This window comes from Zingiber officinale, chromosome 10B (genome assembly GCF_018446385.1).
Source record: "Zingiber officinale cultivar Zhangliang chromosome 10B, Zo_v1.1, whole genome shotgun sequence".
NCBI classification, from domain to species: Eukaryota; Viridiplantae; Streptophyta; class Magnoliopsida; order Zingiberales; family Zingiberaceae; genus Zingiber; species Zingiber officinale.
In genome coordinates, this window is record NC_056005.1 from 39980324 (window position 1) to 40002821 (window position 22498).

Sequence of the window (22498 nt, forward strand, 5' to 3'; positions counted from 1 at the left end):
GAATCCTCAAGTATTTATGCTATATACTAAAGATTAGAATAAGCTGGCAAAAGAATATGGGTTGAGAACATGATCATGGAAAATGAATATTCAATATGTTAGAAATTCGGTGATCCCATACCAAATTGTATCAGTTTGTTCATCAAAGTATTGGTTCATTTGTAATCCTTTACAACACAATCAATTAAATAAGAACATGACCAATTAGGATTAAGCATAAGTAGGAATTGGATGTTGGCCATGCTTGTAGATTATCAGTTGGTATTGCCTATTTGATCTTGTAGTTGTGCTGACCAATACTTATTTAGTTTACTTATCAAACTTCTTGCATCATAACAAATATATTGTTTGAGATGGGTGATTGACTGATTGATACTTTATTTTTAGATCATTTCTTGTTTGTCATTCATGTAATTGATTTATCTCCTCTAGAAATATATTAGTTGGAAAGCAATACCTCTTGTTTGTCATCATAACAAATATGTAACATTTTATATTTTTTGCAAAAAGAAACAATAGCTAATTATCAATCTTTATTATGAAAGTTGGAGTAAAATGTAATTTTTTGAATGTGACGAAAGAACACATGCAAACTAATTGAGTTGGAAGGAATTAGCACTAACTATGATTTCCCTTATTTCCTATTGGGATCATCAATGTGGTAATTAGGGAGTAAAGTTTTGGCGATAATAATAATATGGTTTTGATTTGTAGATTCTAACTCCTAACCAAGCATGTTAAGATTGTAATTTACTAATGATCACACAAATATAATATGAGCAAATAATCAGGATCATACAAATGATCCTCCAGAGTTGTTTCAGAACCTTTCAAATATTGAGAAATTTAAGACTAATTACAGAGACCATAAATACAACTTCTCATGTATCAACAAATAACTGACAAAAGGGCTATATACAGGGACAAGTAACTGACAAATTAAACAATTTCACGTGTTAACAAATAATTCAATTTAATTGATGTAATTAAATATTTATCTAATTAAATATATTGCATCGTTATCCTATATATCTATCAAGCATTAATGACAATACTTAACATTTTGAATTATGTAAAAAAAAAAAGTTTTACTTAGAGGTGCAAATGAACTAAGTTGTTCATGAACTATTCGAAACTCGATTCGATAAATGCTCATTTAATAAGGCTCGTTAAGATAAATGAACCAAGCTCAAGTTTCATAATATTCGGCTTGTTAGCTTGTAAGCATGTTCGTTAAGCTCATGAATCAACTTTTAAATAAAAAATTAGTAGTTTTGATATTGAATTTATAGATTTTTACACTCTGCTTATGGAACATATAGACAAATATATTCAATTTATTTATTAGAATAAAATTATAAATTTTAATAAGAATATTATAATTTTCTCTAAATATATAATTTAATTTTTAATGAATATTTAAATTTATAATTTATATTTATTAAATTCGTTTAGGTTCAATAAAAGTTCGAATAAGCTCGTGAATCATGAATATATTCATTAAATAAAGCTCAAGTTCGGCTCCATTATAAACGAGTTAAACTTAAACATTCAAGAGTTCGGCTCGACTTGGCTCGATCACATTCTTAGTTCTACTTAGTTATGAATTCAATTGAGTAATAAATGAAGACTAACATGCAATCGCCCGTTAGCTATGAATTCAATTGAGTAATAAATGAAGACTAACATGCAATTACCTTTTGCTTTATTTGCGGACATTTTTTTCAATAAATTTACAGGTAAATCTCAAATCAGTTTTCATTTCTGTTTTTTTTCCTCCAATTTTTTGGTATTATTAAATGATGACCTAAAATGATCGAATAAATATTAAGTTGCATTAAATAGTTTTTAAAGTGTAACTAATTCAGAATTAATAAATAAATAAATTAAATTTGTGTTTCTAGTCCAAGTGTTACTAAATGGTTATTTAGAAGTCATATTAGATATTGTAGACACCATCAGATCACTGTATAAATGGTACTAAATAGTTGTTAAGGTATGAACAACAAATGCTGAAATTTTCACTTGTGTTCATAGTCAGTAGGTGATATCAAATGCCACTAAATGGTTATTAAGATATAACTAAATTATTATTAAGTGTCACTAATTTAAAATATAGAGTTGTTTTTCTATTTAGTTACATATATTTATTTATATATCACACTCTAATTTTGTATTTAGTTTTTTTATTTATAAAACACAATCTCATAATTCTCCAATATAATATTTAATTCTATCTTATTTTTTCTTCCATCAAAACCATAATTTTATTTTTCAAAATTTCCAAACTTCTTTCTACTGCAGGCTTTAATTCTAATAAGTTTGTGCCTATCTTCTCTAAAATATTAATTGGCCATGTCAGGTACTTGTTTAGATGTCTGTCTTTGGTATTTATTTTGCTACAATTAATTTACTTTGATATTTATTAAAAAAAACATAAACGTATGTGGATCAATCAATTAATTTGACCAGTTCATTAAGCCATCAAACCAATAATTTTATAACTCAATATCTTGTTACAAATAAGAAAGTTGAATGGCAACATCCATTCTTATTAAACTAACATTAAACGTGCCTTGCAAAAGACACCCTGAGATGCTGTTTTAATAAGAATCCTGAACCTATCCAATCTTAAATATCACAAGGAGTTAAAATTAATATCAGCCAGTGTGTTGTTATAATATTAAACAGTGGCGTTTGGCTTTTGTCTTATGAGTTTTCTGCAATTGGAGGCATGTTTTCTTATATATATGTGTGTGTAATTTTTAAAATGTTGGATTCTGACAAACATTGAAAAGGACTGTATTTGCACATCAATTGCCTTCAATTATATTGCAAGTAGTTATACTTAAATCATCTGTACTTTTCAGATCAAATGGCCTCCACCCCAACAATAATATATCGAACATTCTTCTCTTCATTGATATCATGATTTGCTTCACTAGTTCGTTTCAATTATTCTAACTCACTTTGCAATACTAAACGTGACTATAAATCATTTATTAACTCACGAACCCACTACTCGAGCGTCTTATTTTGCTTTGTTTTTAAACTTTATCGTAGTATTGCTTTGTTGAACTAAACTATTGAATCATTTTAGTGGTTTCGACCCAACAAAATTCTAATAAAAATAATTCTAGCTAAGAAATCAAGTCAATGCCTTCCTTTTTTTAGCACTCAATAGCCAACATTTCTTAGTTAAATATTTCCTTAAAACTAGAGCCGTCAATTTGGGTTGGACCCGTCGGATTGACCCGCCCCGTCAAACAATTTAAGCGGGTTGGGTTGGAATTTTATCAACCTAAATCCGTCGTGGGCTGACCCGCCTAGGCTCGCAACCCGCGCGAGTCGGCCCGCTCGGGCTTGGGTTGGTCTGCGGGTTGAAAAACACATGTAAGCTAAATTTTAGGTCAATTTATTATCTTTCTTTGTTATAATTTTGAAATAAAAATAGTACTTTTCATCCAACATAAATACTTGTTTGTGTTCATTTATATTTAAAATATATGTTTATGTATACATTTAATTGTAGAAAATCTTTTTGAAGTAAAATGTTGAAAATATGAAATATTTTTTAATTTTTTTAAAAAAATTTTGATGGGCCCGCGGGTTGGCCCACCAAACCCGCAACCCGCCTTAGAATGGGTTGGGTTGGAAATTTCTCAACCCGCCCCACCTCGCCAAAGCCCGCCACGGGCTGACCCGCCCTGTCACAGGTTGACCCGTCTGACAGCTCTACTTAAAATGATTGATTTGTGATGTGCGATTTCCACAGGTACATGATTTTTGTCCAGTAATAAAATATTGTACTCTGTGATCGCAAAGTACTGAATGCAAAATAACCTATCTAAATGGATCAAAATAAAAAAAAATGTTGTGTGAGAGAAAGTGAACTGAGGAAGCAAGAAGTTGGGGGACAATCAATTTTAGAAGTAATTTTAGGATTTTGATTTCATTATCATGATCATTGATATCCTCATTAAGGAGACTCCTGTTACATCCTCATTAAGGAGACTCCAATCACGATTTCTCACGATCCTCTAGACTGGTCTATCCCTTACTTTGTCATGTCGAATCAAGGTAGACCTTTAAAGTTTCGTTATGGCCAATGGTGTTCTCGAGAGGTTTTGGATTATTTTCATGAATAAATCCTCAAGTTCGGGATTTATAGGTTAGCGAATTAGGTTCACCTCTTGGTTCTTTCCCTTTTCTCTGTGGTATGATAATGCACGCTAGCATTATTAACATATATGCATACTAAAGTTGAATCATGTATCGAACACATCATACGATAAAAAAATAAAAATTAATAAAATATAAGTGTCAACTTTACATTAGGTTATTCCCTAATCCTAGAATCAAGGACACTACTCTATGAAGATGGACATACAAACCAAAGACATGATGTTAAATATTTTACAACTCCTATCAAAGAAAGAAGAGAAAGAAAACTTAGTCATGGATTGTGATGCCATCTGAAGAAGATCTCTTAACTTCCTCGGAAAACAGAATCCTCGCAGCTCCATGGAAATGTTTCTCTCCTAGGATTTTTTTTTTTTTTTTTGTCACGATAAACCCTTGATGCCCCCAAACAAATGTCTCCTTGGTCCTTTTGTAGCCTCTAAAACCTTCCACGTTTGATACGACTTTAATTCTTAAAAATTTGTCACAATCATGCCACGGTCATGTTAGGAAGCATGACTTGGCTGCGTTGGCTAATAGACATATGTTGTTGACTAAATACGCCTATGTTAGGGGACACGACCAAATTGTGATTGACTCTGGAATCCTCTCATTAAGTGGCAGTAAGGGACATGAATGTGCCATGTGGCTTGCTGTTACGACAGATGCATACAAACGTTTAAGTTTAGTAGTTAACAGGAAGTAATACATAATTTTCCATGGTCAATTTTTCTTCTTCATCCCAAATATGTGACTATGCTGCTTACAATGAAGGTGATTATACATTTTGCATTCAATAAGTTCATTGTCTTTAACCAATTTCTTTATATTATAGAAGTTATTAGTTATTATATTATCAGTAGGAGCAACTCTGACATCAATTGCTAAATGTCATCGTAATATCATTCTAAGAAATAATATTTTGCCTTGATATTCAATAGTCTTGTAGTAGTTGATAGTTGAGAATGATCAGAAGGAATGCGAAATGCTTTGTCACTTTCTCTTTCACTAGCCTTTAACATGCCATATAGTTTTTGGACTTCAGATGTTGATATTTCATCTATATTTAAATGATCAACCGAATTTATCACGTTATAAATAATTGATTGTATTATATTATCATTAGATGATAAAACAACAGAAGGTCTAGATGACGAAACAACAGAAGGTCCAATTTGCTCAAACAAATAAGGCTCTTGATAACAGTACCAGTTATAGTAATTTAGAACAAAATTATTTCTACGTAGATATACTTTCATAGTATCCTCATTGTGGAGAGTTGTATTTCTACATTTATAATGATTAAATGGACAATATAACTAGTCACCATTCATATAGTTTAGATGACGCTTAGCGAATTCCACAAACTCTTCAACTCCATCAAAATATTCTTTAGTGATAAATTCACTTTCTAACCTATTGTGCATCTAAGCTTTATTCATATATATTGTAACCTAATGAAAAATAAAATTTTCAACATTATTAAAGATGTAAGACTAAGCATGCTATAGTTTCAACTAAACATAAACTATCATTAATTCTCAAACTATCAATAACAATTAAACTTAAACTAAACATTAAGTTTTGAACCTCAAAAGAAGCATAGTAGCACTGAAAGAGAAAGATTAGAAATAATGTTGCCTCCATCACTAAAAGATGTCAGATCCGAAAATGCAGTATATCTAAAGATAATAAAAATAATAAAAAATGTGCTAAAATCAATAACATTACATAATACCTTAAATACAACAAGAGATACAACAGCACGAACTCATAGCTGACCAAGCTAATGGCCAGGATTATAGCTGAGCTTGCAACGAAGGCTAGCTAAGGTTGCAATCTATCAAGATCACGACCAAGACTGAGGCATGACCGAGCTCGCGGCCAGGGTTGAGGCAAGCATTGAAGTCTCACGGTTGTCAGGACACTACAAGAGCTAGAAGGGGGGGGGGGGCGGGGGAATTAGCTCCATTCGCTTCATTGATGATAATTTGTAATGGATATCTTGAAGCGAAGACTCACCAATGCTAATACTTGGATTTTACTTGGTATCCACCTCCTTGAGGTGACTAATCCAAGAGTCCACTCTTCTCACGATCTCATCCACTATGAAATCATTCCTTGGAAACAAATCGGAGTCGGAGAAGCCTCGTACAAGCTCACAACAAGGATACAAAGAAAACAAGCAAGTAAATATACAATACAATGAAAACCTTGCTTGTTTGATCTCTTATTGCTTGTAGATGTCTCTTAAAGCTTGGAAAGTTCAACAACACTTGCTCAAGAATTGGCGGAGAGTGTGTGTGAGAGATCTGGTTCAAAATGTCCATGAAAACCCTTTTATAGGGTTCTTCAACATCTCTCAATAGATTAGGCTCACTACTATTGGATATGCTCGATACGGTGTATGCTAAAACACGTTTTGTAAACATGGGCAGTGGAAAATAAAATCATAATAATTCCTAAATTATTACATCACACGTACCACACGCATACAAAGATACAACATGCCAAACATGATTACATAATTAAATTTTTATGGAAAGTAAATTTATGCTAGATGTATCTTATGGATGACCTGTAATGAGAAGGCCATCAACCATAGCGACATTGTCGAACCTCGCCTCTATTTGTATCCACACTGAGCTCCTTAAAATAACTCCTTGAGTACAAATCTCTCCTTCAGAAGTTACTAGCCAGGATCGATTTAGAGGGATCAAGAGGAAGAGGAAGAGAAGCATACAAAGAAGAGATTTCTTCCTTATGGTGGTCACGACAATAAGGGAAGCGACAAAGAGAGAGGGGAGAGGGAGAGAAGAGAAATTTGGTTAATATTTTTCAAAAACCTTACAAGCCAATTAATGATCTCATGTGTATAATCTTCTCTCAATCATATCAATATATAACCCTCATTAATGAGTTAGATTAGAAAGTCTAAATCCAACCCATTATCCCTTAACCAAAAATTAGTCCATTAACCCTTTGGTTTGGTTTACAACTAAACCAAATTGGTTCATAACTAATTCATGATTAAACTAAATATGGTCCAACTCTTTCATAAGAGATGTGACCCATCCGCACTTCTATTACGACAGATATTTCCATATTTGTCTTATGTATGGTCCAACCAAACATTTATCTCTTGATCTAAGAATCCTATTCTTTAACTTATTTTACGTCTTTTAGAGACTCGCTAGCGCATGTGACCCAATAGTTTCCTAGTTTATTTTGACTGTCTATAATTAACTACTTAATTATAGAACGATCATGAGTGGTACCTAATAGTACATCATGATCCCCAATTAGCCAAAAAATTACAGTTGATCTTAGAATTAATTCTAAACCTTTCAGCAATTATAGTGAGTCGTGTCTCATTCCTTTCACTCGTCTTATACCCACTTGATTTAGGACATGGTCTATATGTCTTGTCCCCTCTAGGCTGACTACGTCACATCTAGACCAAGTAATACTTCCTCGTTCTACGGATTCAAATTACTTGTACATGTGTACAAGAGTCTCGTACTCTTAACATGTGATGCTTTAGTCAAAGATTTTGAGCAATAATCCTAACGACTGGTCATAGGATATACGCCCCCTCACAAGGAGCGGTGAATCCTCTATGAGCTATATAAACACCTTCAGACACTTCAACTTATACCCAATCATCCAGGTTCACACCTCAATGAGATATGTCAAAGTATAAGTCTCCATGACCAAGATGACTTGTATACCTCAAGTCGAAGGAAACTTGCACTCGTGCTGCAGTAAGAACTTCACAGACATATCTATATATATGTAGAGAACCATATGAAGTCTTAAAGCAAGTCACTCCAATGAACTAGTTATCATAACCAGTATCCACATTTAACTCTTGACATCCCAATGTCTCTAGACAGTGAGAAAATAACTGTTTGGCTGAACCAAGGAGTATAACCTGTGCTAGTCTTATAAAATTGATGATGTCCGAATACATCAATTCGACGACTAGGGAAATTTCAATATATTCATAATTGCACATATAGAGATAATCACTAGTTGCGATCCAATCACAAATTCACTCATGTTATGAATTATATTATGGGCATTCAGTAAATGAGTTTAAGACAATCAAATATATAATATGCACTCAAATAGTGAATCTATACTTATCAAATAAATAGAAAAAATCACAAGACGATTGCCTTAGGACATTCCTCAAATTCTAACAACTCCTAATCGATTGTCATATAGGATATGCCAATTCAACTTGCAGAACAACTCTTTTTTTTTAAAACCCTAATCAATTGGTGAGCCATCCCAATTGATTCTGAGAGCCTTAATTGACTTCTTAATTGATTCTGTAACTCTCTGTTCACTTGCGAGAATACCTTAATCGATTGGCCCAATTGATTAAGGTTTCAACTACCTCAATCAATTCTTCCTTCTCGTGAACACTGTCTAATCGATTGGGTCAATCGATTAGCAGTGACTGAATTAATTGGGCTAATCGATTCAACCATTATTTTCATGATTTTTCTTCGTGAAACTCATAATCAATTAGGAATTCATCCTAATTGATTGGGGTGACTTTAATCGATTAGCCCAATTGATTCGATTGCTCTAATAATTGCCTAACCCTAACTTGCTTGATTTAAGTTTAGGGTTCCCTTACCCAACATCTAGTCAATCGTGACATGTTGGAACTTCCTCAAAAAGTATCCAATCAATCATTTGATCTACTTGGGGTTTACCAACTTTTCGTTGGACCTCTGATCACCAAGTGTAGTCCTCCTTGACCCACTTATATTTTTCACTTTCCTAACAGCAGTTAGGACTTTCCTCTTGCTAATATGATATCCTCCCTGACCTACTTGGACTTTCCTTTGCCTAACTGCAGTTAAAACTTTTTTCCTTTCCCAATGTGCGGTCCTTCTTGACCCACTTAGACTTTCTTTACCTAACCGCAATTAAAACTTTTCTATTTGCCAATGTGTAGTTCTCTTTAACCCACTTGGACATTTCCTTTGTCTAACCCTGGAGTTAGGACTTGCCTTGTCAACGTGCGGTCCTCCTTGACCCACTTGGACTTCCATTTGTCTAATTGTAGTTAGGACTTTTCTTTGCCAATGTGGGGTCCTCCTTGACCCACTTGGACTTTACCTTGCCTAACCTGTAGTTAGGACTTCACCCTTGCCTAATCCTCGAGTTAGACTTTGCCTTGCCTAATCTTCAGTTAGAAATTTACCCTTGACTAACCCTCAAGTTAGGATTTTATCTTGCCTAACCTCCATTTAGGACTTTACCAGTCCAGTATCCGTTCATCCATGACCTACTTAACCTCTTTTAAATATTTCTAAACATATTATCCAAATATTGAAACTCAAGCTCGAACCCACTCAAACTTAGTTAAAATAGTCGACCTTAACCCAGGGATGATTGCACCAATAATCTCCTAATAATCTTTTCCTTTTTGATATTTGACAATATGTTTAAGTTAAACTAACTTATATTAGTCCAATTCCCATGCCAAATGCATGAATGTGAGTTTCTAACTTAAACCTCATATTTTCTCCCCCTTGTGCACACATAAAAAACTCTTCACCTTAAGAGTCAATTTTGTCAAAGGAATTCGATGAAAGTCTCATACCTTTCATTGTATCGTATACTCAACCTTGAGCATAACTCCATCACAATGAAGATTTCCAATCTTTTATAGTTTCCAATACTCATCGTCTAACATTCATAACAATGAAGGTTCCCTACCTTCCATTGTTTCTTCATCCTTATATATATAAAAAAATCATACTTTTAAGAAAGACCTCCCCCTCAAAATATGTAATAAACTTCTATCATTATACCAATAATAATTTAGAGTTTCTAAACCTTTAGAAAACCTAAAATTAAAGTTTTGAGGTTAAAAATTTAATATTGAATGCATATCTCCTCCTAAACTCCAAATTAGTCTCCTTTAACCAATCCTTTCTTATTTTCATCAAGAAAATTACCTTTAAACAACTTGTCAAGGCATTTCTTTGGGTTAAGAATGGTTAACTCGACTAAACATGACTTAATTGACTAAAATCAGACCATTTTAGTCAAAATCAACATTCTTAATTGATTGATTTCGACTACTAATCTATTACAGCCTCTCCCAATTGATTGAAGTTGGGGTTCACTTGATTACGCTCGTGTTAATCGATTACCCCAATCAATTATGACATTGGTAATCGATCACCTAATTCATTCTGCAAGCCTTTGTGCCCACGGAAAAGTATTCTAATCGATTGAACCAATTGATTAAGGCATGCTTAATCGATTACCTGATCAACTACTATTTATGAATTTTGCTAATTTCAATTTCAAATTGAAATTCAGAAATCCCTAAATAATTCTATAATTTTTCAAAAATTATGAAAATTTACGTAGACATTATTTATATCATATACTATCAGGAAAAATAGGTTTCTATGAAAATAACTCTCATTTTCAAAGATTCATATAAAATTAGAGATCATTGGAACTTTAATGTTTCACTCTACTTTGTATCAAACTAATCAATGGTGATTCCTATCAAAAGATAGAATTTACGAAGGTTTTCTAAAATAATTTTGAAATGGTTTTCAAAATAGATTTTCAACCATGTTTTTTAGGTTAAATGCACATGACCTGTACACTTGCTTTCCCAATAATTATATTAGACTTCACATAATCATTTATTTTGATGAAAATAAAAATCAAAAGGATGTACTAAATCAATATCTTGAGTTTTGTTCTTCTTCCTACCATCTCACTTGTATCTATTGTGTCTCAAAAATACATATAAGTCAAACCTATGGTCTTGTGAGATGTAAAATGGGGTGTCCTTTAAAATTTGGGATAATGCATTTTTACTAGGTATTTAAACTTTAATAATCCAACCTAGGATGTCAATTTATGTCATTGCCCTTAATTTTATGAAATTAAAATAATGGATGAAAATAATCATGGAATATATCGAATGTATATTTTTTTCAAAAGAGAAACTATCATGGCTAAATGATATATGTATGACATGACATGTGACATTTTTCATAACAAATATGAATGTAAAATATGATGTCATGGCATATGATAGAGCACACAAAACATCGTAATTTTAGCATAAAAAAGAAACCTAGATTAACAATCTAAGTATCACTAACTAATTACTATATTTAAAAAATAATCCTAAGTTATTGCCCTTATCTCCTAAGAAAGTGTCAAAATCCTAACTTGACATTTCTTTGACTTTTATCCTAATTATGCCAATTTAATTATCAATTCCTCAAATTTATTAGCATACTTTTGTTAGGATGTATACTAAAAGCCTAGTTTTTGGTATAAACATTTATCTAGAAATAAGAATCACATTGGTCAAATGTCTATATTTATGATAAATGTAATTGTTAAATTAATTTATATTGTAGATAACATGGTGTGTGGTGTCACACACAGAAGATCATGTTATCAGTTCCTTATAAATTATAAACAGTAGCACACGACCAAGATGGAAAGGAACAAATCATTGGAAGGTCGTAGTGTAATTAGGTATTAGTTTATCTTAACTATATAATTACACTAGTACACTTAGAGTGTATTGAGTAGGACCATTTGAGGTCGTTTCTTTTATACTGACTTTATAAAGGAACAAAAACCTCAATTATTATGGAAGTGTGTGCTCTTAATCCTAATATAATAACAAGCACATATATTTGATATTTATTTCTTTAATTTATCAATGGGTGAGATTTAGTTCGATAAATCAATAAGCCCGATAAGTTGGGAAATGATATCACTTATAATGTGTGTTGTTGATTATAGAAGGAAACTGTGTCCTAGTAATCTAGATTGAGAATGTCCCCACGAGGAGCTCATAAGAATTGTAATATTAAACCCTGCAGGTGGACTTAGTCTGACATGACAATAAGGTTGAGTGGTACTACTCTTGGACTAAGATATTAATTAAATGAGTTGTCAGTAACTCACTTAATTAGTGGACATTCGACATCTTAAACACAGGGAGACTAACACACTCAAAATAAGAAGGAGCCCAAAATGTAATTTGGGATTGGTGAGGTAGTTCAATAATAGTTCTATAGTGGAATGAATTATTATTGATAAAATTAAGTTGTGTGTTCGGGGCGAATACGGGATGCTTAATTTTATCGGGAGACCAAAACCAATTCCTCCTCTCGGTCCCTATCGTAGCCTCTTAATTATAGAGTTCTATACCCACCTATACCCACCTTCTTACCCATTCCATAGGGGTCGGCCAAGCTAGCTTGGAGACCAAGCTAGGGCCGGCCAAAGTATGGTTCACGGGTGCTTCAAGGTGGCCGACCCTAGCTTGGGTTAAAGCTTGGTGTGGCCGGCCCAAATTAAAATAAAAGGATTTTTATTTTTTTAAAATTTTTTTATGTGGATAACATGATTTAAAAGAGAGTTTAAAATTTTAAATCTTTCCTTTTATAAGATTCTACAAAAGATTAAGAGAAGAACTAAATCTCTTTCCTTATTTGTAGATTAAAAGGTTGATTTTAATTTTAGTAAAAAATTTCCTTTTAACCATGTTCATGATTTAAAAGAAAGTTTAAAATTAATAATTCTCTTTTATTAGTTTCTACAAAAGATTAAGAAAAGATTTGATATCTTTCCTTATTTGTAGATTGAAAGGAGATTTTAATTTTTAGAGATAACTTTCCGGAAATTATCCACATGTTTAAAGAAAGATTTAATTTATAAAATTTCTTTTTTATTAACCAATCATGAAGGGATAAAATTATTGGAGAATTTTTTTATAAAATTTCTGGAAGCAAATAAGGAAGTTTTAATTTGTGTTTAAAATTTTTATTTGCTTGGAGATTTGGTGTGGCCGACCATTATAATAATGAGAAGAAAAATTATTTTTAATTAAATAAAATTTTCCTTTTCATGGCAAAAGAATTAAGGAAGTTTTTATTAAAATTTCCTTATTTGCCAAGACCAAGGATTATAAAAGAGTAGGTGGAGGAGCCTTCATGGGTTAACAACCTCTATTCTTTTCCTCCCTCTCTTCCTTGGTTTTGGTGGCCGGCCCTATTTCTCTCCTCTCCTCTTGTTGGGAGAAACCTATCTTCTTGGTGGAGCTCTTGTTTGTGGCCGGATCAAGGAAGGAGAAGAAGAAGAGAAAGCAAGCCTCGTCTCTAGCATCCCTTGGAGCATTGGTGGTGGCCGAAATTCTTTATCCTTGAAGTAATTTATTGTGGCCGAAATCTAGAAGAAAGAAGGAAGGTGGAAAGGTGGTTCTCATCTCGGAAGATCGTTGCCCACACAACATCCGAGGTTAGAAGAGGAATACGGTAGAAGATCAAGAGGTCTTTGTCTTCAAAAGAAAGGTATTGCTAGTAATGTTTTTCCGCATCATGCTAGTTTTATTTCTTTGTAAAAATACCAAATACAAGAGGCATGCGATTCTAGTATTTCGAATTTATTTTCGATGTTGTGTTCTTTTATTTTTTTTCCTTGTGATTTGATTGTTCTTTTCTGTTGACCTAAAGTTATTTAAGGAAATTAAATATTAGCTTTCCTTAAAAGGCTTTGTCTAGTCGGTGGTGGTTGCTCCCATATCCAAGAAGGCCGTGTGCCTCGCCACGTCAGTACTGGAAGCCAATTTTGGAAATTAATATTTAATAGAATTAATAACCTAGGTGATTTGGATCGAAAGTGTTAAGTTCCGCAGGAGATCCAAGTCTAAACCTAAAAGAATAAATAAATTAAACTTTGGATCAAACATGTTAAGTTCTGCAGGCGATCCAAGTTTAATTTAAAAGAACACATGGTAGCTAGGAAAAGGTTCAGATCTTTGTACAAAATTTTTATACAGTGAAACCATTAGGCTTTTTGAGTAACAACCAACAATTAGTATCAGAGCTAGGGTTTTGCCTCTGTGTATTTGGTATTAGTTTAATTATGCACATGTCATACATAATTTAGGCAGGTTAATAGTAGGATGTGCTAACTTTGTGGATGCAGAATCCAACTATTATGGCTTATAGTTTTTATGTATGTGATTGGACCCTTGGACATGCCAAGGGCATTTATGTGTATGCATGATTGTATTACAAAATACAGCAGGAGCTGTATTTAGTTTTATTAGGATTTTATTTTTGATCTAGTTACATGTACATTCCTTTTATGGAATATAGGATCGATGGATGTAAATTTTTATTTTATGTTCGATCTAGTTTACATGTACATTCCTTCGAGGAATATAGGATCGAAAAATGTAAAATTCTATTTATGTCGCGGATCGAATCTTGCAAGGTGTGGAACCTTTTGAGGATCAGAGGCACAGCGGAACAAGGAGTAAGATGGATGCGACAACTAGACCCGGTGGCGGTGGCCAAAGATGGCAGCAGCTAGGGTTGGCGACACACGGAGGACAACAATAGATAAAAGCCATAATAGTTGAAAATTAGTTTTTCTATTTATTGCTTTTTATGATGTGCTGTGTGTACTTGTTAGTATGCATGTTAAGTAGGCTAGCATAGTCAAAATTCCTCACTTTAAATAACTAAGTGGGAGAGGGATTTATTTTTAAATAAATTCCACGGTCTCCATTACTGGTTTATAAGTGATGCAACAAGCTTGCGCGTTGGCTCTGAGTGCCTTCCTCCATATCGGATGAGCTTGTTTGTGGATCACTAGATTAAACTTCCATTTTAGATGACTATAGGAAGTTAATTAAGAGCGTGTGATCTTCCCCATTGGAAGGGACACAATCTTATTAATGGACTTAGTGTCAAGTAATGGTATACACTTAGGCACATCTAATAGTATCCTCCCCATTGGAGTCACTGCTATTATTTGTGTGACCGAAGAAAACCAACTATTAATTTGTCAAATAAATAGGTTGACAAGATAATAAAATTAAAAACCCCTCTTACAAATGTTTGATTTTGTATACGTCCACACTATCATGGCATACAAAATTCACGGTGTTTGAGGTAATTTTATTTGTCATAAAGATTTATTGACAAGATAATTAATGGGTAAACTCCTCCTCTTATAAATGTTTAATTTTGTATACGTCCACACTATCGTGGCATGCAAAATTCACGGTGTTTGAGGTGTTGGTGAATTTAAATAATATTGTTTGAGGAATCAATGTTATATTAAATTCAAAAGTTTTGACCAAATATTTGATCAAAGAAAGATCAACTATTAATTTTATTCGTCATAAAGTAAAGTTGACGAGATAATAAAATTAATGGATAAAATCTCTTCTTTGATTTTGTATACGTCCACACTATCGTGGCATACAAAATTCATGGGGATTTTAAGGAATTGATCTTGACCAAATATTTTTGTGATTCTTAGGATTTAAAATATTTGTCAATTCCCTAGTTGTTATACTATAGAAAAGACTTAGTAGTCCCAATTGTAATGATTGGAAATAAGACTTGGACATTAAGGTAGTCTGTCTTCTTAGAACTAAGAACAATATAGGTGTATTTAATTTATTAGTTGAAACATGTTTAGTGGTGTTATCTACCAGAACTTGGAGTGTAGATACAGATGCCATTAATCATGTCTGCAATTCATTGCAAGGGTTCCAGGAAACCCGAAAACTATATGAAAGGTAAATCACCGTCTACATGGGCACTACTGCAAAAAGTGGTAGCTATTGTAGTGGGAGATGCTTATCCTCTGATAGGAATAAAATATGAATTTTAGAAATTGTCTTTACGTACTAAGTTTAGAAAGAATTTGTTTTCAGTTTCTAAACTGATATTGTGTCTATTTTGATAACAAAGTTGTTGTCAAGAAAAATAGGGAAGTTATCTATTCTGGTACGTTGGTTGGCAATTTATAAATCCAATAAATCCCACGATGCAACAAATGAAAATTAGTAACACATCTTCTAATTTTTAAGAGAAAGCAACCTTCGGAAATGAACCAATTATATCTTTGGCATCTAAGGCTAGGTTATATTAACTTGAGTAGGATTCATTGGTAGCTGATGAACTTTTGGGTTCATTAGTAGTGGAAATCTTTCCAACCTGTGAGTCTTACTTGGAAGGAAAAATAACTAAGAAGCTTTTAAGTTTAAGGGGTTTGGAGCCAAAGATATATAAGAATAGGTTCATCCTGATTTGTGAAGACTTTTTGACTATCCAGGCAAGAGGTTGTTTCAAATATTTCGTCTATTTTATAGACAACTATTTGAGATACGGATACATTTACTTGATGTGCCATAAGTCTAAGTGCTTTGATTAGTTCGAAGAGTACGAGGCTGATGTAGAGAAACGTCAAAGTAAAAGTATCAAGACACTACGGTGAGATCGTAGTGGCAAGTACCTCTTGGGAGAATTTAGGAGTCACTTATCAGAAGTAGGGATTCAATCCCAACTAACTGCACCTGGTACACCCCTACAGAATGGTGTAGAAAAAGGAAGGTATAAGACTCTTATGTAAATAAGTAGATTGATGATGAGTTATTTAGAAAATTACCAAATTTATTTTAAGAATATACTCTGGAAACGGAAGTGAACATAGTACCTTCCAAAGTCAGAACTCTCTACTCATATAGAATTGCTGAATAGACATAAGCCTATTTTGAAGCATATTCGGATTCGGGTAGTCCAGCACATATGATGAAGAGAGACAATGATAAGTTGGATAGGAATTCACTTGTTTGTAGGTTATTCTAGAGAAATGAAAGAAGGTTTATAGTCTTAAAAATCAGAAGGTCATTGTTGGCATCAATGACCGATTTTTAGAAAAGGACTATGTAATAAACCACGTGCCCATAAGAAAATTTGTTCTTAAGGAAATAATAAAGGACAAGTCTAATCTAGTACCAACTGTACAAGATGAAATATCACAAGAAACTACAACACGTATCATAAATGATACACAAACAGTGGCTCATCGTAGTAGGAGGGTTGTCAAGCAAACCTAAAAGATTCATGTTTTGGGAGAGTTTTTGGACTTGATCCCAAATGAACATGAGTCTGATCTCGGACATATGATGAAGCACTCCAAGATAAAGATGCAGCATCTTGGCAAAAAGCAATGAATACAGAATTAGAATATATGTATTCTAATAAAATCTGGAAGCTTGTAGAACACCAGATTGTGTAAAAGCCATTGGGTAAAAATAGGTCTACAATAGGAAAAGATGGATAGACAGGAAGGTGGAAACTTTCAAAGTAAGGCTTGATGAAAAAGGAAACTTTTTCACTGGTAGCCATGCTTAAGTCTATCTGGATTCTTTTATCTATTTGGCAAGTGGATGTCAAGACAGCATTCCTTAATGGAAGTCTTGAAGAAAGCATCTATATAAAGTAACCAGAAGAGTTCATTGCAAAGGGCAAAGAGCATTGATCCTGTCCGAACTAGTGGTCAACGAACGCTGGGGATGTGGCGCTCCCTGCTAGATCCTCGAGTGCTCCGGTGAACCTGCAACAAAACCGAGCCGGAGGGGGGGGTGTCCCGGCGACGGCCCTCCGACGATCAAGTCAGGCGAGGGAATAGATGAAGAAAGTGGCTGCGGGATGAAGACTAGCGTACCTCTGGTTGAAGAAATGGAGGCCTTATATAGACCTCTTGAAGGAGCCTGGGCACACCAATCGAAGCGATCACCTGCTTTCGACCATGCCTAGGTGTGGGCCTGTCAGAAGGGCATCCATAAGACCATACTGCTACTGTATCAACCTTTCTGTGACGTGAAGGTGGGGCCTTTAATAGTGCCATCTTGCGTACAGTCTAATCATCATGCCTTTGCTGACATATCATATCCCGAGCCGAGCGAATAGGCCGCTCGGCTAACCACTGTTCCCTCGCCACGATTCCGGCCGAGCGGACACCTCCGCTCGGCCATTCTATCCTCGGCCGAGCGGACACCTCCGCTCGGCCACTCGGCTCCGGTTCTTCTGCTTTGGCGTCGGAAACCCAAACCTTTGGCTTTTTACCGCCGGATCACTTGCCTCCCCTTCAAGTCTAGTCGAAGGAGGCAGTGAGTCCGACTGACTGGACTGTGTGTCCGAGCGGGCGGTCGTCGCCTTATCGCTGCTGCTGATATCCCAACGCCCGAGCGGGCCTAAATGTTTTAATACTTGTGGTTTCCGCGGTTTCTTATTCTTTGATATTCGTTCGTCCGCCCGGGGTATTTATAGTCGCCGGACCGACTCTCGATTTTTAACGATGGTGCTCGTCAGTTTTTCGCTCGGTTTTTATAGCCGCCTGCTTGTCTCTACGGTTTAACGTCTGGGCTAGACGGTCTTCCGCTCGGAGAGTTTATAGACGCCGGCTCGTCTCTACGGTTTAACGTCTGGGCTAGACGGTCTTCCGCTCGGAGAGTTTATAGACGCCGGCTCGTCTCTACGGTTTAACGTTTGGGCTAGACGGTCTTCCGCTCGGAGAGTTTATAGACGCCGGCTCGTCTCTACGGTTTAACGTCTGGGCTAGACGGTCTTCCGCTAGGAGAGTTTATAGACGCCGGCTTGTCTCTACGGTTTAACGTCTGGGCTAGACGGTCTTCCGCTAGGAGAGTTTATAAACCGGCTCGTCTCACGGTTTAACGTCCGGGCTGACGGTCTTCCGCCGGAGAGTTAATAGGCTCGTCTCTACGGTTTAACGTCTGGGCTAGACGGTCTTCCGCTCGGAGAGTTTATAGACGCCGGCTCGTCTCTACGGTTTAACGTCTGGGCTGGACGGTCTTCCGCTAGACGCCGGCTCGTCTCTACGGTTTAACGTCTGGGCTAGACGGTCTTCCGCTCGAGAGTTTATAGACGCCGGCTCGTCTCTCGATATTTAACGCCGGAGCTCGGCGGATATTTAGCCGGTCGGCACGGCTCTCGATCTTTAACGACAGGACTCGTCGGCGATTTAAAGGTCGGGGCGGCTCTCGATCTTTAACGACGGAGCTCGTCGGGCGGATATTTATAGCGGTCGGCGCGGCTCTCGATCTTTGAGCTCGTCGGCGCGGATATTTATAGCCGGTCGGGCGACTCTTGATCTTTAACGACGGACTCGTCGGCGCGGATATTTATCGGCGCTACTCTCGATCTTTAACGACGGAGCTCGTGATATTTATAGCGGTCGGCGCAGCTCTCGATCTTTAACGACGGAGCTCGTCGGCGCGGATATTTATAGCCGGTCGGCGCGGCTCTCGATCTTTAACGACGGAGCTCGTCGGCGCGGATATTTATAGCCGGTCGGCGCGGCTCTCGATCTTTAACGACGGAGCTCGTCGGCGCGGATATTTATAGCCGGTCGGCGCGACTCTCGATCTTAACGACGGAGCTCGTATATATAAGCCTCTCGGCTCTCGATCTTTAACGATGGAGCTCGTCGGTCGCGGATATTTATAGCGGTCGGCGCAGCTCTCGATCTTTAACGGCGGGCTCGTCGGCGCGGATATTTATAGCCCCGGCTCTCGATCTTTAACGACGGAGCTCGTGGATATTTATCGCCGGACCGACTCGATCTTTAACGACGGAGCTCGTCGGGCTTTTAAGCCTAATTTGGACAACGTTTACTTGGCCGAACGACACAGGGTCTTCGGAATCGAGCCTTGGGCTCGTACAATATACCTCCGGCTGAGCAGCTCGGGGCCTTCGTCGTCGAGTGCTTGGCTCCGATAATTTATCTCCGGCCGAGCGGCACGGGGCCTTCGAAGAACTAACCGCTCAGCTATGAACGCAGAATGCCTTGGGAATAATTTGTTTCCTGCGATAAAAGGAGTACAGCTATTTTGAATTTACACAAAATAGAGCAAAAGTGCACCTCTCACCCAGCTCTATATGGCTGAAGGTGATTTGCACTCCATGACCGATCCAGCATCCGACCTTCCGCATCCTTGAGGTAATAAGCGCCCGAACGGAGCTTCTCGACCACTTCAAAGGGTCCTGCCCAGGGAGCTTCCAACTTGCCGACATCTCCGACTGGCTTGACTTTCTTCCAAACTAGGTCGCCTACCTGAAAGGCTCTGGGGATCACGCGCCGGTTGTAGTTCTGTTTCATACGTTGCCGGTACGCCATCAGCCGGATGGACGCTTTAGCTCTTTCCTCTTCGACGAAGTCTAGCTCCATGTTCCTCCGTTCGGCGTTATTTTCATCATAATTTTGTACCCGAACGGACTCCACCCCAACTTCAATCGGGATGACTGCTTCGCCTCCATATACCAAGTGAAATGGGGTGACGCCCGTTCCCTCCTTTGGTGTCGTGCGGAGAGCCCATAGGACACCCGGCAGCTCGTCTACCCAGCTGCCTCCTTCATGGTCGAGCCGAGCCCGTAAAATTCTGAGAATCTCTCGGTTGGTTACTTCGGCTTGACCGTTACTTTGAGGGTATGCCACCGATGTGAAGTGCTGCTCGATGCCATAACTTTCGCACCACTCCCCGAGCAACTTCCCAGTGAATTGACGTCCGTTGTCGGAGACGAGTCGTCTTGGGATGCCAAAGTGGCAGATGATATTTTGCCATATGAACTTTTTAACCATCTGCTCGGATATTTTTGCAAGTGGCTTAGCTTCTACCCATTTTGAGAAGTAGTCGACCGCCACCAATAAGAACTTCCGCTGCCCGGTAGCCATGGGGAAGGGTCCCACGATGTCCATCCCCCATTGGTCGAACGGGTAGGCCACAGTTGATGCTTTCATCTCATCTGCCGGTCGGTGGGACATGCTGTGATACTTCTGACAGGATAGACAATTTGCAACGGTCCGGGCAGCATCCTTTTGAAGGGTTGGCCAAAAATACCCGGCTAGCAAAATCTTCCTGGTTAACGACCGTCCGCCTGGATGCCCACCGCACGAACCTTGGTGCACTTCTCGAAGGATGTACTCGGCATCTTCCCAGCTGACGCATTTTAGGAGCGGACGGGAGAAGGCCTTCTTGTAGAGTTGATCTCCCACGAGGGTGAACCGACTATCCCTTCTCTTCAATAAATGAGCTTCTTCCCGGTCGGATGGGGTAGCTCCCGAGCGCAAAAACTCCACAATAGTTGTCCTCCAGTCGCTCGGGTATGTGATGCCTTCCATCCGATCGACATGTGCTACTAAAGACACTTGCTCGATCGGCTTTTGAGAGCCGACCGGGGATAACGCGCTTGCCAGCTTGGCCAATTCATCCGCCACTTGATTCTCCGCCTGGGGGATCTTCTGAATAATCACCTCCCTAAAGTTGAGCTTAAGTTTTTCAATGGCCTCCACGTAGAGCTTGAGCCTTGTACTATTTATCTCGAAAATCCCTGAGATTTGCTGAGCAGCCAACTGGGAATCTGAATAGAGGACAACCCGGACGGCTCCCACGTGCCGAGCGGCCTGCAATCCGATATTCTGCTTCATTGTTGGTCTCTCGGTAATCTAGCCGGACGGAGAGCTGCATCCGCTCTCCTTGTGGGGACAGCAAAACTATGCCAATTCCGCTCCCGTGTCTAGTGGACGATCCATCCACGAACACTTTCCACACAGCTTCGGGTTCCGGGTCCTGCACCTCCGTCACAAAATCGGCTAAGGCTTGTGCCTTGATAGCCGAGCGGGGTTGATATTGGATATCAAATTCGCTTAGCTCGGTTGTCCATTTGATGAGCCGTCCGGAAGCTTCTGGATTTAAAAGCACTCGTCCCAACGGGCTATTGGTCTTGACGATAATCGTGTGCGCCAGGAAATAAGGACGAAGTCTCCGAGCGACCAGGATCAGAGCAAAGGCCAACTTCTCGAGTCCGGTGTAGCGGGTTTCAACATCTTTCAAGATATGACTAAGGAAATATACAGGTTGCTCCTCACCTCCCGACCGGACTAACGCTGATCCCACAGCCTGCTCGGTTGAGGATAAATAAATGTGCAACGGTTCGCCGACAGCTGGCTTGGCCAGCACAGGTAGGGAATTTAAGTACGTCTTCAGTTCTTCAAAGGCCCGATCGCAGTCTTCATTCCATTGGAACTTTGCTGCTTTGCGGAGGATTTTGAAGAACGGAAGGCTCCGGTCGGCAGTCTTGGAGATGAAGCGTGATAGCGCTGTAATCCGACCGATCAGCCTTTGTACTTCCCTTGTGTTTCTGGGCGGTGGCATGTCCTGAAGAGCCTTCACCTTGCTAGGATTAGCTTCAATACCCCGTTCGGTCACAATATAGCCCAGGAAACACCCTCCTTTGGCGCCGAACAAACACTTATGAGGATTTTGCTTGACCCCATATTTTCTGAGTGTACGGAAGGTTTCTTCCATGTCTTTGCATAAAGTGGCCGCTCGGAAGGATTTGATGAGGATGTCATCTACATAGACCTCCAGGTTGTGTCCGATTTGCTCGCGGAAGACCCTATTCATCAATCT